The sequence below is a fragment of the Alexandromys fortis genome, unplaced genomic scaffold (genome assembly GCF_014885135.2).
Source record: "Alexandromys fortis isolate MF-2015 unplaced genomic scaffold, M_Fortis_MF-2015_v1.1 scaffold_35, whole genome shotgun sequence".
Taxonomy (NCBI): Eukaryota; Metazoa; Chordata; class Mammalia; order Rodentia; family Cricetidae; genus Alexandromys; species Alexandromys fortis.
In genome coordinates this window covers 2,021,250-2,038,144 of record NW_026067913.1, presented here as the reverse complement: position 1 = coordinate 2,038,144, position 16,895 = coordinate 2,021,250, and the positions used below count along the sequence as shown (strand labels likewise).

Below are 16,895 nucleotides of genomic sequence, written 5' to 3'. Positions count from 1 at the left end.
TAAATATTTGATATTGCTAGGTTACATAATAGATAACAATTCTTTTATTAGATCTGCTACAAAAATTGTTTCCATCAATTACTGGATGAAGGCTCTCTGATGACAGCTGGGGTAGTCACCAATCTGATGACAGGAGACGGTCAGTACAGGCCACATATCACTACTGTTAGGAGTCTTAGCTGTTAAATGACTTTGTCAGAGATAGCATAACCATAAAAAGACTAACAAAATGATTAATTAATATGCTCATTGATAACATTCATAGATATTAAAATCCAAATCTTTTCTAGTATTTAAATATATGCATGTCTACCTTTGTTAACTCTTTTGAGGAACATATGGTACAATGAGCAGGGATACTATGAATATGTTTTATTACCATTGGTCAATAAAGAAGTTTCTTTGGCATATGGCAGGGCAGAATTTTGCAAGATGTTGACAATACTAATGTCACTAAGCATTTCCGCCATTATTATCTAGATACAATAAAAACCAATATGTGATCAAATTTCTAAAGTTGCTTCATTAATATTCTACTCATGCCAGTCTTTCTAATCAAGATCCAAGTGACCTGGCCTGGTAGTGAAGGCCTTTAATCCCAGCACTCATGGTTGAGGACAATTGAGTTTGAAGTCAGCCTGGAGTTCAAGGATACCTAGGATTATACAGACAGACCCTGTCTCAAGAACTAAAAATTTAAAAATAAAAGATTCAAATGACTTTTATAAATTGCCACAAGTTACTTTTACTTAAATGTATTTCAGCCTATGAACATTTATTATTATCTGTTTATGGCTTGCAAAAAAAATCATGGGAAAGGGAGTCTTTTTTGTCTAATATCAATCCATTCTTACACAGATTTTTATTCTTTTCATTTTGAAAGGTTGTTGACTTTGTTTCTTACAGACTTATGTAGATTTATCCACTAATTAGACTAGACTCAGAATTGGATCAGTGTTGTTCACTGGTGGTATGCCAAGACCTGAATATCAGCATGCTTAATGAAGGAAATGCATAGGAAAAAAAATGTTCCACGTAGAGGGAGAAATAAATTGTAATTCGTATGGGACCTACATATCCCTTGCTATTTATGTGCCATCTTCTATATCTTTGTCAATGTATCATCAATCTCTTGAGAAATGAAAATAAAATCTCAAGCTGATTATCTTGTTGTGGTTTTGTGACCTGAATTGATCAGAGCGATGATTCCACACAGTCACAGTTTGTAAACCACATTTTTATTTAGCACCATGTTTATACTGCATACAGGTAACTGCCAGAAACAATCGCACATTCATATTTTTCAAACTTCTTTAAATACTCAAATAATGCCTCCAAATGTAAAACTAAATGGCTATATCTACATAAGCTTATTAGTGTATATTAGGAAACAGATTTAAAAGAGTGAGTATAAATGGACTCCATTCAACAATGCTTGTTCACTCCCAGTCCAGTTGGAGTTGGTGAGCTACCATTAGCTCAAGCAAGCTGTCTCATGGGTGACCCCCTCATGGTCTTGAATTCCTTGCTCATACTCTCCCTCCTTCCACTCTTCAACTGGATCTTGGGGTCTCAGTCCAGTGTTCCTATGTGGATCATTGCTTCTGTTCTCATCTATCACCATCCTTGTTGGATGAAGGTTCTATGGTGATATTTAATATAATCATCAGTCTGAATACAGGGTAACGTCAGATCAGACACCCTCTCCTCTATTGCTTAGGGTCTTAGCTGGGGTCATCCCTGTGGGTTCTTGGGCATTTTTCTACAGCCAGGTTTCTTGTTAACTCCATAATAGCTCCCTCAATCAGGACATCTCTTTCCTTGCTCTCATATCGGTCCTTCCTCCATCTCAATCATCCCATTCCCTCAAGTTCTCGTCAATCCCCCTCCCCCCCTTCCTTCTACCCCACACCTCCTGGCTCCCAAATTTTTGTCTAATTCCAATTTTCAGATGGGTCTATATATGTTTTTCTTTGGGTTCACCTTATTATTTAGTTTCTGTAGGATCGTGATCTATAGGCTCATTGCCCTTTGTTTATGACTATTATCCATTTATGAGTGAGTACATACCATATTTATTTTTGGAGGTCTGGGTTACCTCACTCAGGATAATGTCTTCTAATTCTGTCCAGTTGCATTCAAAATTCAAGATGTCATTATTTTTCACTGCTGAGTAGTACTCTAATGTGTAGATGGGCCATACTTTTTTTTTTTTATCCATTCTTCAGTTGAGAGGCATCTAGGTTGTTTCCAGGTTCGGGCTATTACAATTAATGCTGCTATGAACATAGTTGAACCAATTCTCTTGTAGTATGATGGAGCATCTTTTGGGTATATTCCCAAAGAGTGGAATTGCTAGATCCCGAGTTAGGTTGATTCCCAGTTTTCTGAGAAACTGCCACACTGATTTCCAAAGTGGTTACACAAGTTTGCATTCTCACCAGCAATGGATGAGTGTTTCCCTTGCTCCACAACCTCTCCAGCATAAGCTATCATTAGTGTTTTTGATCTTAGCCATTCTGAGAAGTGTAAGATGGTATCCCAAAGTTGTTCTGATTTGCATTTCTCTAATAGCTAAGGAAGAAGAACATGTCCTTAAGTATCTTTTGGCCGTTTGAAATTCTTCTGTTGAGAATTCTCTATTTAGTTCAGTACACCACTTTTTAGTTGGGCTATTTAGAATTTTAATGATGAGAATGTTTTTAAACAAGCTAAACCAAAAGCATGAATGATATAAGACCCAAGGGAAGCCACAGAGACCAGAAAAAGGCTCAACACACTCAGATGATGCTATAATGCTAGAGAATATGAAATCAGTGCTTATTATACAAATGGAAACTGAATGAAGACGAGGGGTAGGTGACTGAAAAGCATTCATGTAGGTTAGGAAAGGAGTAGCACTTAGTGATGCAGTGGTGTGGGTGAGGCAAAGATGCCCTCCTACCTCTGCCCTTTGTGACCTGTGGCAGGCCAAAGAACTGGCCCCAGGTTCACAAGATTTAGAGAACTAGTCATGCCCTCTACCAGCCACAGCACACTCTGCACCCCACCTGGGCAGCACATTAGAACTGACTCTGTTGTTGGGTTTCAGGTGAGCCAGCTCTGGATGTGTTAGAGCAGGAAATCTGTCCCTGAACCTCCTCCTACATACCCTACAGCAGTTAAGAGAGATGACCCTGCACTTTGGCTTAGCTAAACAGTACAACTGGTCCTGGTGATGAGGGGAATCCAGAACTGAAGGTCTGAGAGCAGGAGAGCTGTCTCTGCTCCTTGCTGTAGGCTGCATTGGATGAAGTAGCTTAGGCAGTGCTGGAGTACTCACCCGAGTAACGAAGATGAGGGAAAGCTAGCAAGCTGACCAGCACAGCTAACATTCACTTCATCTATGAACTGTTGGAGCGTATGAAGAGAACAAAATTTTGGATCAAAAACAACGGATTCTCCATGACACAGTAAAACAACAGGATATTCAAGAGGGGCCCCAGAGATGGATCATTACAGTTGGTAGAGCAGAAACCTGAGGCCTCAAGCCAGACCAATGATTCTAGGTAGTGAACATCTGCATAAAGATGAACAGAATAAGGGTTAACTATGTGTCCCAACAAGCCACAATGCAACTTCCATCACAAGATTCCTTTTCATTTTTTTTTTTTAGTTTTGCTTTGTTTCTTCCTTTTTTTTTTTAATTTAGTTTTTTATGGGGGGATGAGTTGCAAGGGCAGAGGATGAATGTGGAGGGACAGGGGATGGGGAGATAAGTGGGATGCTAATGTGAAATCCACAATTACTAATAAAAAAGAACAAAAGAAAGAAAGAAAAGAAAAAAGAAAGCTAAAAGAGCATGGACAGAGAGCACAATAGCAAGTAGAGATCATCGATGTTTTATGCCTCTAATTCCTGCTTCAGTTCTTTCCTTGAAGGCCCTCAGGGAAGGACTGTAATCTGTAAGGTGAAATAAAACTTTTCCTGCAGTTAAAAAATGTTAGATTTAACAATATGAAAGAAATAATTGATGAATTAAGGAAGCAGTGAAGAAATTTTGCAAAAATAACAGTGTAAATAAAAAGCATACATGGCAGTTTGACAGACACAAAGGACTGTTTTACTCTTGAAAAATGTAAACAATGCTATGTATACTCAAGACATATTTTTCACACATTGCCTAATGTCCTACAAGACACTTAAAACTCCTATAAAGAAGTATAAGTTTCTCCAAGAAAAATGTTTTAAAATTTGTGTTGGATTTGTTTCTAGGTAACCTCGAAAATAGATCTGTAAATTACATACTATTATGAACAAATGTAATAGATTCTGGTTATGAAATTCGACAGCTAAAAAACTGAAATAAGAAGATAAAAGATGATGAGATATCAATAAATATTTCAAACTTGAGCAAAGTTTCTAGTAATATGCTGTCAAATGACTCATCATCATGTAGCATTTGCAATGAAGAGGATATGTCTGTCACAAGGCTTCCATAACACATCTTATTAAAGGTTATTTGAGCTAGTATCAACTTATATTATCTCACATACATACCATTTTATCTGTGTCCTTATGTTTTAGGTGAAAATATTTTCACCTTTAAAAAGATAAATGAATAATAATCAGGGTAGGAGGATAAATGAGTTGCAAAATATATTTATTATTATAGTTTGAATTAATAATTTCTTCATCTGCACAAATTCAGGACATCAAATTATAATATCTAAATAGAAGAGATGGCTCAGCCATTTATTGTAGGTAGTGCTTTTAGAAAGGACTGAATTTTGTTCTTAGCACCAGTCTTGGATCCTGAATCATGCATATGAGCGTAATTACAAATAAAAATGAAATGAGATCTTTATAAAGAGAAATGTACTGGGTAGATTTCCATCAACTCAATATAGGCCAAGGTCAGCTGAGATGGGGTGATGCTAAATTAAGGGATTGCCTCCATAAAATGTGGCAATAGGCAAGCATGTAAGGCATTTTCTTGATTATTGATTATTGAAGGAGGGCCAAGTGTATGGCAGTTTTATCCCTGCGTTAACTGTCCTGGATTCTAAAAGAAAGCAGGATGAGCAAGCCAGGGTTAACAAGTCAGTGAGCAGCACTTTATTGCCTCTGCATCAATTCCTGCTTCCAGGTTCCTGCTTTGTGTTCCTGTCCTGATTTCCTTCAATAATGGACTAGGATGTGCAACTGTAAGTGGAAAAAAAAAAGACTTTTCCTCCCCATCTTGTTTTTATCCTACTATTTATCATAGAAATAGTAACCCCAACCAAGACAAGTAATCTGTACAAACAACTGATTATGCATGTAAAATATGTAAATGTTTGTTATTATACATGTTTAAGTTATTTTTCATATTGGAATATTTATATGTACACATGTACAAATGTAATCTTTTAAGATTTCAAAAAAATGCAAACTCCTTACTATATAAGATAAAATTATAGATGATACCTTATTAAATAACAAGAAATATGCATCTCAGTGTAACACATTTGTACTTTTTAATCTTACAAACCCAAGAGTTTAATAAATGCAAAGAATGGTCATAAATTGATTTTCATTTACAAACTTTAATATAAATACATATATATATATGATTGGCAAAAGATTAAATTAGTTAGCAAATATGTAAAACTTCACAGAGAAATATCTGCATAATCATATTGCAAATGAGCAAAGGCGTATTTGGCAGAGTAAAATATAAAACTGATCGATAAACTGTAAAGATATATTCAAAGGCATTGGTAATCTTGTAAATTAGGAGGAAAATAAGGGGGCTAGACGTGACAGCTCAGCACTTGTTCCTCCAGAGAATCCTGACATGATAGACGGCACCCATAGCATTGCTTACAGTCATCCATATTTTCAGTTACAGGGACTGTTGCCCTCCTGTAACTTCTGTGATTACCAGACATTCATGCTTATACACATACATGCAGGTAAAACACTAATACACATTAAAAATCCTAAATTAAAAAGCCAGATTTTAAAATTGAGATATCATCTCAAATCTACCCATATTTCACAACGAAAATATTTATGTATTAATCAAGTTATTGAAATAATAGCTTAAGTGTTGAGAGCTAATTTGGTAGTGTATGTTTGTGAGGCAATTTGTGATTACAGTGAAACTGTTATTATGTACATGACTCAACAATGATTCTTGTTATCAGAATAAAATAATCACTTGGAAAGTTCTTAATACGAATGGAGATATTTAGATTCTACCACTACATTTGTATGGCATAAAAGTTAGAAACTCAAATACCCATATGCAAATGAATAAACATGTAAGTTAAGTGTAATCATATAGAAGACTAGAACAGCAAAAATTAGTTATAATAAAATGACCCAATATATTTACCTATATTATTTAAAATAAATGGGATAAATTCTGTGAAGTTTGGTATAATAATTATATCCCAGTAAAGCTGGAAAAAATAGAGGGCACAAAATTCTAGAACATAGTTATATTTTGTGATTGGAAGACACTGGAGCTGGAATGTCAAATTTCATCTTTTGCTGGAAGGTTGAGGTGCCCCTGCTGCTTTTCGTGATCCTTATAATTTTAGCTACCCTTTGCCTCAATGAATTTAGTTATGAGCTTTACCAGAGCAAGTCCAAGGCCAAGGGATTTTGAAAGAATAAAAATAAAACTATATCTATAAAACATCCCTCTAGCATAAAAGCATAGCTGTACCACTTTTGTAGTTTCTCAAAAACAACCTGTTCTCCACAGTCTGTGTGTTGCTCATTTATTTATCTCTAAAGCAGGGATCTTGTATTTTCATGTAGTGATCATCCAAATATCATCACTTAACTGATATGAGTCATTTATTACTTCTAAAGTCTCCATGAGTATTTACCTCATATTAGACTCATTGCTTTGCCTTAGTGAATTATCAGTATATTACTAAAATTAGAATTTATTTTGAACATCACAGATCTATTATTTTCTAATTTACAGACTGTACTATTAGTTTTCCATTCAACTGATAAAAATGGTGAAACTCAGTACATTTTGATCTAGTACACACTCATAAATTCTTGGGCTATTTGTGTGTTTTGTGATTTATGAGTAGAGAAAGGTCTGCAGAACCTGAAGTGTTTCCAGAATATTTTTTTTCCGCAGTGGGTCACAGGCTTATTAAGAAAAAGAAATCCCATTTTAAACAATGTGATATAATAAAAATAAAATATATCCTTCAAGTCTAGTGATTCCTCTAAGCATGTAACTTAATGTTATTCTATACTGATTTCTGAAAAATCAGAGGGATGCTAAGATCATATTTGGTATAATTTTAATTTTTTCTTTTATCGCTTCTTTGTATTGGTTCTTAAAATGTTCTTCCATTAATACATTTATCAGTAAGAAGATGGATAAGATGATGGAGGAATAAATATGATCAAAATAACTATATAGATATATAAACTGTAATGAAACTGATTATTCTATTCAAATATTACAAAATAGCATTTTAAAAGCTCAAAAATATTCGCCTTAGTGCAATCATTTCCATAAAATTACTTTTCTTTGTCTAATTTCTCTTCCATTTCTTTAGTCTTTGCTTTATTTTCTCATCAAATCAATGTGTTTCCTAAATCCTATGTTTTATTTTGCATTGAAAGCTCATGAAGGTATTTATTATTGTCTTGCACATTTTCTTTGTCTCCTAAGACTCTAAGCTTAGTATCTGAAATTGTCAATGCCTGTAAATTGTGAAGGATGAAACTTACATCTACACAACACATCAGTTCTTGACACTGTGATGCATTTTTTTACTGTATGCTTATTTACCTTTATATTACATGTAACCATATCTGAGTCTTCTGGTGTCAAAAATACCTTTGCAGAAAGCTAAGACTTGGCTTCTGAGGAGCAATGCATCTTGAAAACAGTCTTTGAAGCTATTTAGGAAAGAAAGGGAAGTGTGAATGTTAAACTGGTATGTTTTTAGCACACTCTGAATACTAACTATTGTAGCACAGAAAGTATAGCTATCTACAATGTGAGCGGAATAAAGTAATATAGTGAAACTAGTACCGGTTTTATGAAGAGATCTGGAAATTTGAATCTGTGACAGCATTTCAGATACGTGGCCTTCTCCTCTGGGAAATCAATATTGAACATTTTTTCTTCTTATATAATCCAAAGATTTTTCTTAGTACTTTATGCATGTTTTAAAAGGATTTCTTTTACAATTAAATCTGTCTTAACTGTCACACCAGTTTTCACCTAGTATCTAGTATTTGACAATTCTTCAGGCTGATGTTTTCCACACATGAAATTCTCTTATGGATATTATCTTAAAACATATCCTTTAAACTTCTTTAGTTCTACAAATTGCTTCAAAGGTAAAAGCTTCTTTTGATTTCTTCTGCCACAAACTTAATAGGCTCAACATCACTATAGACATTTCCAACACTTTCTTCCAGAAATCTCGGTTCTATGATCTTGCTCTTTATTTCAAAATATAAAAGTATTGTTAAATCTCTTTGTCTTTCAGCTTATTGTTTGTATTCTAAATCAGAAGAACAAAATGTTACATTTAGCTCTTTTATGTTAAATAAAATTTAGACAAGCTAGTATGCATGTACGGGAAAGCAAACTAAATTAATGTTCACCACTATGAATAATTTAGATATAATTAAGTCAGTCACTTTAAAGGAGTAACCTCACATTAAAAATTATTATTATTTTATGCATCAAGGGTTTTACCTGGATGTGTCATGTGTACCATATGCATGTGTGGTACCTGAGGAGGTCAGAAGAGTGTGTCTGATGCTCTGGAATTTGAGTTACAGATGGCTGTAAAGTGCAATATGGGTGCTGGAAATCTAACTCAAGTTTTCTAGAAAAGTAGGCAGTGACCTTAACCACCTAGATATCTCTCCATACTCAAATGACCTTTTTGATTTCCAGTAAAGATAATATACTGTATGTGTTTCATTGAACTTGCATGAATGAAAAAGTATAGATTAACAAAAAGATGGTTGATGGATATAATTCTAAAGTATGAAGTTCACTGTCCTACAATTCAAAATATCACTGATATAAGTAGCCATTAAACTTATTGAATTTAGCCAACCATATCATTAAATGTCAAGTTAAATGCCTGTCTTTTGATTTGTTTGACACAGATTACTAAGAACAGAGACAAGCGTCCTTTAGCTAGTAATGAGCCAAAGTGATCATTATTGTAACCATTTAATCTATATATTACCCATGCTTGCACATATCCTATGTTTTATAGAATTATATAAAATATTTTCTCTTTAGAAGTTACATATTTAATCACTGATTTCAATTTAATTTAATGCAATATAGTCTCACAACATTTTACGTACATAAATCAATAGGGAAGATTTCATCACCGAACTGTGTTTGCTTGATGTTTTACTAGATTTTAAAAGAGACCATCATTTTACAGAGAACATACACGAAAGAATCAAAAAATTGCTACAGCCCCCCCCTTTTCATAAGTTATTATTTTCTTGTATTAATTTGATGCATTTCTTTCAATGGATAAATAAAAATGAAATAAGTTATAGATGAAAGTTTCTGTCCTTTCTGGTCCTACAGCTGTTCAGTCCCAAATAAACACATTGATGCTTATATTAATTCTAAACTCTATGGTCTATTACTCAGGCTTGTTGGTAACTAGTCAACCCATAATTGTTATCTATGTTTAGCCATGTGACTTGGTACCTTTTCTAAGTAAGGCATTCTCATCTTGCTTCCTCTGCATCTGGCTGATGCCTTTCCTCCAGAACTTTCCTAGTCTGATGGTCCTGTCTATACTTCCTGCCTGGCTACTGGCCAATCAGCATTTCATTAAACCAATAAGAGAGACAAATATTTACAGTGCGCAAAAGCATTATTCCACAACAATAAGTTTATTAATTAAAGTCCATTTGGGCTTTACTATGTTTTCTACAAATCTGTGTATGTTGTGACATCTGACCATCCTTTTGGTGTCATGCTAAATAGCTTCACTGACCTATACATTGCCTGCACTCTGCATGACATTTCTTTTCTCATTAACCTTGAAACCATGGGTCCTGTTACTGTCTTCATAGTTTTACCTTATCTTGTTGGTAATAGAATTGGAATGAACATTTTTTTAAACATACTGATAAATACCTTGATCTCTTCTAATTTGATGATTACAAACAAGGCTAATATAAACATTGCTGTATGAGCTTTTGTAAGTATGTGAATGTTCACCTTGTTTTGTAGAAGCTTGAGCCTGAAGGCACTCAATTTTTCATTAAATCTTAGGTTAACTGGTTAAAGCACAGGCAATTTGTTTGCTAAATGGCTGAACTGTTTTGCCTACCTCCGAGTGACAGATGAGATTCTGAGTGTTTTCTATATTTATCAGCCTTCAGTGTGACATATTTTAGCCATTCTAAAATTATAGGTTTGTGCCAAATTATTATGTTGTTGCATTTTGTGATTAACATACACACATATTTGTATATATATATATATATATATATATATATATACACACATGTGTATATGGTATAGTATATATAATACTACTTAAGATTAAACATATATATGGTACTATCTTTTTGTGTTTTTTTCTTTCCTTATACATTTTCTGATGTCTATCCAGGTCTTTTCTCAATTTCAAAATATAATTAGTATATACTTACATGTTTGATCAAACCACCCTATTACATTCTCTCTAATTTCTTCTCTCTATTCACTCCCAATTTTATATGCTTTCTCTTTATTAATACTCTTGCTCTTTCAATCTTTCCACCCTTATTCTGCAATGAGAGATTCCTCAGCCTTGAGAGGATGATATAGATGTTCCATTTAAAACAGAACCTTACAAAGTCTCTTATTTTCTGTATATTGACTGGGTGTGGGTCTCTATAATTATTATTCCATAGAAATTACTATTATAAAAACATCAGAAAGAAGTTTTGTTTCCTGATAGTGTCTGAGAGATGTACTAACCTATGGCTATAAAGATAAGAACATAGGGGGAAATTTATTATGATGATGTCATTTTTGCAGTAATATAGCACTACATTGTCACCTAGCCAGTTATGGATTTTTACTCAAGTATGGGTTCTAGTTTGTGGAGCAGGTTTTGATCCCAATTGGGAAATGATTGGGTACTCACATAATATTCATGACATTATTGCACCTGTGGGTATATCTTGCCATGATTGTTATTATTGTAGCTTTCAGGGTACACAATTGGATAAAATTGTTGATGATTTTTTTAACCATTTTTTTTCTGGTATTATGAATGCCATCCCAGTAGATGTGAAGATTCCATATTGGTACCAGGTCAATTTATCCTTGCACTATGAGTCAGATATTTGGTGTCTTCAGCAATATAATATTACTGTCAAATATTGTAGGTAAAGCAATGCCAATAGCTTATAGTATTTTGGAAAGGTCTATAAAATTGTTTAGACAAATCACTTGAAAAATGATAACCCATTCCCAGCAATGCCTTTTATTTTATAACTCATGGTTTATTTAGAAGTATTGTCTCCCATTATAAGTAACTTAATTTTAACCTGTTTTATGTATTTAAAGCTATATAATTTAGGCAGGTTTTATAGTAATAGGTTTCCTCGTGATATTTAGGCGTGGGGGGGGCACCAGAAGAATAGGGCCACCTGAATCAAATAAACAAGTTGTATATGAACACAGAAAAGTGAAGCAGTAAGCAGAGGGTCTACATGGGTCTTCACAGGGACCTCTGCATACATATTAGAGGTATTAGCTTAGTATTTTTGGGCGGTGGTGTGGTTTTTATTTTTTTATTGTTTGAAACTGAGTTACTCTGTAGGTTTGGAGTCAGTCCTGGAACTAGCTTTTGTAGACTCAAAGAGATCCACCTGCTTCTGTATTCTGAGTGCTGGGATTAACGGCATGCACCACCACTGCCTTGAGTAGCTTAGGATATTTATAGTACTAATTGACCATGAAAATTCGTGTGTCTCTGACTCTTATGCCTGTTCTAATGAGTCTTTTCCTTCTATTCATTTGCCATTTGATATTATAGTTTTTGCTTTATCTTATTATGTTTTGTTTTGTAATGTTTTGTTCTTATCTTTTCTCAGCTGGTTCTTTTATAATGAGAAACAGAAATGGAGTGAATCCAGAGGGGAGGAGAAGTGGGGGAAAACTAAGAGGAAGAGAGGGAGGGGAACCTGTACTCCATTCCCATACTCCCTGCCACTGCTAGCCTATTAATCCACTTTCCCCTTCATATGGCCTGTGTTCTATCTCCCTTTCCTTGAAATCCACCAAGGTCATTGGCTAGTATCCTGCCTTCTCTGGGTGCTTCAATTTAAGAACATACATATCAAAAGATTCAAAGCTAGCATCCACAAATGAGAATGAACATGTAATGTTTGTGTTCCTGTGTCACCCTATCAAATGATTTTTCTATAACCATTTACATAACTTCATAAATTCTTTATTTTTCTTTACAGATGAGTAATATTCCATTACTATGTATATCTTATTTCTATCATAATTATAAGTTGAAGAACACCTAGATTGTCCTCTCTCACCTGAAATGATGGATTATATCCCCTTAAACGATCACTCTAAATAACCCCATTCTCCCTTAAATTAGTTCTTGTCACGTATTAGTTCACAGGAACAAAAACAGTAACTGCAGTAACTTTCTTACTTTGATTTGAATCTTGAAATCTTATAAAAGAGGTGGATGTATTTATTTATGGAAATGTTTGATGTTTTCCTTTCCTTTAAGCCTTTCTATTTCAGTCCAAGTATATTTTTAGTGAGGCTTTATTATTTTTAAGTTCACAGTCTTTAACAACATTATTAATATACCCTCCTAAGTGCACAATATCCTTTTATAGTCACACTGTCTGGTAATTTTATATCTGACATTCATATGCATAGTTTGAAAATTGCTATGGAAATTATCCTATTATTGTAAGAGGTGTTATTCCATGTAACCCACATCAACCTTTGTTCTTTATGACTGTTTTTACCAAGCTACCTCCAGCCTATTAGTAACCGTATAACCTCCAGTTAACCTCCCCTGAAACTCATTCTCTTTTGTCTTAACTCAGGTTTGTTTCTGATTTCTCTTTACCTGCCTGATTATTTTATTCTTTATATCCTTTGAAAGAGAAAAGAGGGGGGTGGGAAAATGAAAAGAGAAGAAGAGAGAAAATATACAATGGAAAATGAAACTAACCAAAAACACTCTTACAGAACACAGACACATTTTATCTAAGTGTTTTTAGAAAAATTCAGAATAAAAATGCCAGGTCCTATATCTTAGGAAAATGCAATGACCACTAGGTTAAAAGGAAATAATTTTTCTTTTTGAGGTTATTTTCAGATGATTGTCAAACATTGAAAGACATATCTAACTTGTCAGATTTAGCAAGATGAAAGGACTCTATTTTGTTATTAGTATATAATTTCAAGGCTAACAAAATTTTAAATTAGAAAGTTTTTTAGAATTAAATCTTGCTTCATTTTAGAACATATTTAGGTCTAGTTAGTTGTAATTTTTTATTGATTTTTATTGAGCTCTACATTTTTCTCTGCTCCCCTCCCTTCCTACCCCTCCCCTTCAACCCTCCTCCAAGGACCTCATGTGCTCAGTATGTTCATAGCAGTATTGTTTGTCATAGCCAAAACCTGGAAACACCTAAATGCCCCTTGACCAAAGAATGGATAAGGAAAATGTGGTGAATATAAACAATGGAGTACTACACAGCAGAAAAAAAATAATGACATCTTGAAATTTTGCAAGAAAATGGATGGAGCTAGAAAACATCATTTTGAGTGAGGTTACCCAGACACAGAAAGACAAGTGTCACATGTACTCACTCTTAAGTGGTTTTTAAATATAAAGCAAAGAAAATCAGCCCACAAATTACAATCCCAGAGAATGTAGACAACAATGAGGACACTAAGAGAGACATACATAGATCAAATCTACATGGAAAATAGAAACTTTTGAAACATGTTAAGAATTTACAGTTTTATTACTTTCCTGATATTCTTATCTTAATTATATTAATGTGCTACAAAAAATCTGAAATAATGTACACTTAAATTAGGTAAATAAAAATAATGTTCATAAACTCAGATCAATGAGTTACTATTAATTAAAAGTATTAAGCCATATTGTTGGCACTTTAATTTGGAAATAGCTAGTACAAATTTGAAAATGTATAGTATAATGAATGTAAACACTCAATAAAAATTAAGTTATTTTTTAATTGCTGAGAATACATATACTTCAAGTAAATGTTATAAAGGAATTGCAATTGTAAGCATATTTTCATGAACATATACTCAAAATATTTATAATATGTATACATTAAGCCAAACAGAAAATTCTGTATGATTATTAATTTCACTTGCACATACAACCTTAGTACCATAGTCATTTCAAGTCTCAAGTTATTTTTTCTTGAAATCATAACTAAGTTTTTACTTACTTTTCTAGCATTTGAAAATTCCACAACACATTTTGATTCTTATTAGAGCTCTTTGGAGACTGCATTTGTGTGGGTTTCTGTTCTTGTGATAAAACATAATGATCACGCCGGGCAGTGGTGGCGCACGCCTTTAACCCCAGCACTTGGGAGGCAGAGGCAGGCGGATCTCTGTGAGTTTGAGGCCAGCCTGGTCTACAAGAGCTAGTTCCAGGACAGGAACCAAAAAGCTACGGGGAAACCCTGTCTCAAAAATCAAAAAACAAAACAAAACAACAACAACAACAACAAAACAAACCATAATGATCAAAAGCAATGTAGGGTAGAAAGGGTTTCTTTCAGCTTCTAGTTGTACACTACAGTCTATCATTGAGGGAAGTCAGGAAAGAAACTTAAACAAGACAATGGCCCTGTGCCAACAGCAAATGGATTACTGCTGCTTACAGACTTGCTCATCATGGCTTGCTTAGCCTGCCCACAATAAGTTGGGCCCTCCCACATCAATCATCAATCAAGAAAAAAGCACCAAATCCTGATTCACAAGACAGTCTGGAGAGGATATTTTTCTAGATTGAAGGGAACTCTTTATAAATGATTCTAGCTTGTGTCAGGCTGACATAAAACTAGAAAAAAAGCCCTTGAATCACCTTTATTTTTGTCAAGTTATTACTTTTTTAATAGCTCTAAATTGTTGCTCCGGTGACTGAAGTGTCTACTGTTGGCATAATTTGCTTTGTGGCTCTGCCTTGTCCTTATTTCTTAGCAAGAATGAGTCTAGCAGTAGTAATAGATTTATCGATTCGATCTCTGACATCTTTTCAGCATTCAAATTTTACAACCAATTTAACACACTGCCCAAAATTAACATTCGCAGACTAGATATTAAAAGGGGGATTAAGAACATTAATCTTTCCAGGTGAGATTATAATTAAGAGTTGGAATCAGAAGAGGAAGCTGGCTGTTTGCATGTCACACCTTAGCTATCATGCTTTCTCCTTATTCACGTGTATGGCTTCATCTGCTGTTTGCAGACAGTTGACATTTTACTTCATTGTGATTCACAAGTTTCATTCTAGCATGTCGTATGGAAACTATGCAAGGCTCATAGAGATAGAATACTGTGTTTTCTACTCCTTATGGGTGTATTTTCATTGATTGACAGGTGGGAACTCGTCCACTGTCTCAAAATGAAAACCTACAATCTGTCCTTAATGACAAGGTTCCTGTGCTGTGCTTCTTTAAATGACCGCTAAGTCTTATCATTTTTAACGTCCACCCAATGTACTAGTTTGCTGAAATATGCCAGGATTGATGTAAACGCTAAGTTTAGAGTGACCCTGGTCAAATACCATTTCTCGGTATCCACTGCACCACATTCCTGTGCAGGAACAATTTAGGATGTTCCAGGGAATGCATGCCTGCTCCATCCTCTATAAGCCTGACCAGAAACAGGCATTAAGAGTCGCCACTAAGGGCTAGGAATAGCATTAAAAAATCTACCCCAGTGATCTATTTTCACTAGCTAGACCCTAATTTCTAGTGCCGCAACAGGAGCCATTGTAATGGAGAGAAACTCAAAGCGATCCCACTAATATAGGAACTAGACAAGGTTGTCCACTCTCTCTGTATCTGTTTAATACAGTTTTGATGTTCTAGATTGAACAATAAAACAACAAATGGAGAGCAAGAGGATACAAATTGGAAAAGAAGAAGTCAAACTCTCATTATTTGCAGATGATATGATAGTACACTCTAGAACACTGTAGATTCATATTGCAAGTCAATTTCCTTTTTATGTTTAATGTGATTATTTTAGGATAAGGTCATTAGGATAAGGGCATTCCATCCTGGTTTTTAAAAACTTGCATACTATGTTACTCTTCAGTGAAACACTCTGATACTTATAGAATCAAAAGTATACTTCTGATTTACTGTGGCCTATTAAGTAGCTGTTGCAGAAACAAAATATATTGTTTTTTCTTTAATGTTAATGATTTTACAGAAGCATGGTTTGCGATATTATTCACGATAGTAGTTAAATTCATTTGTAAGATAAAAATTGTAATGTATTCTTACTATCTATCTATCTAAATAACTTTTGAAAACTAAAATCAGTATTGTTTATACAAAAGAGGTTGTGAAATGAGGCAAAGCAGTGCAAAGCATATATATTTGAAATAACAGGGAACAAACAAAACAACAACAACAGAAATCGACAGTTTTATTATTCTGATTCAAAGTTAAAAGAAAATAAAGTGTACATGAATCAGGTCTCAAGCGTCTCTAGGTACAAGTTTGATTAAGACATAAAACACTTCCATTCTGTCCCACACTGTAGTAGAAATTCCCTACACAGCTCAGCTGGAGTGAATTTGAGCCTTCACTAAGTATGTAAATATCTGTTTCCTAGTGATAGAGCGAATGGT

General features: G+C 34.2%; 1 protein-coding gene across 2 annotated transcripts in view; it reads left to right on the top strand.

The window, feature by feature from the left end:
• Lrfn5 (leucine rich repeat and fibronectin type III domain containing 5) overlaps positions 1 to 16,895 on the top strand; it is a 233,216-nt gene that overhangs the window by 76,177 nt on the left and 140,144 nt on the right. The gene's annotated exons all lie outside the window — the stretch shown is intronic.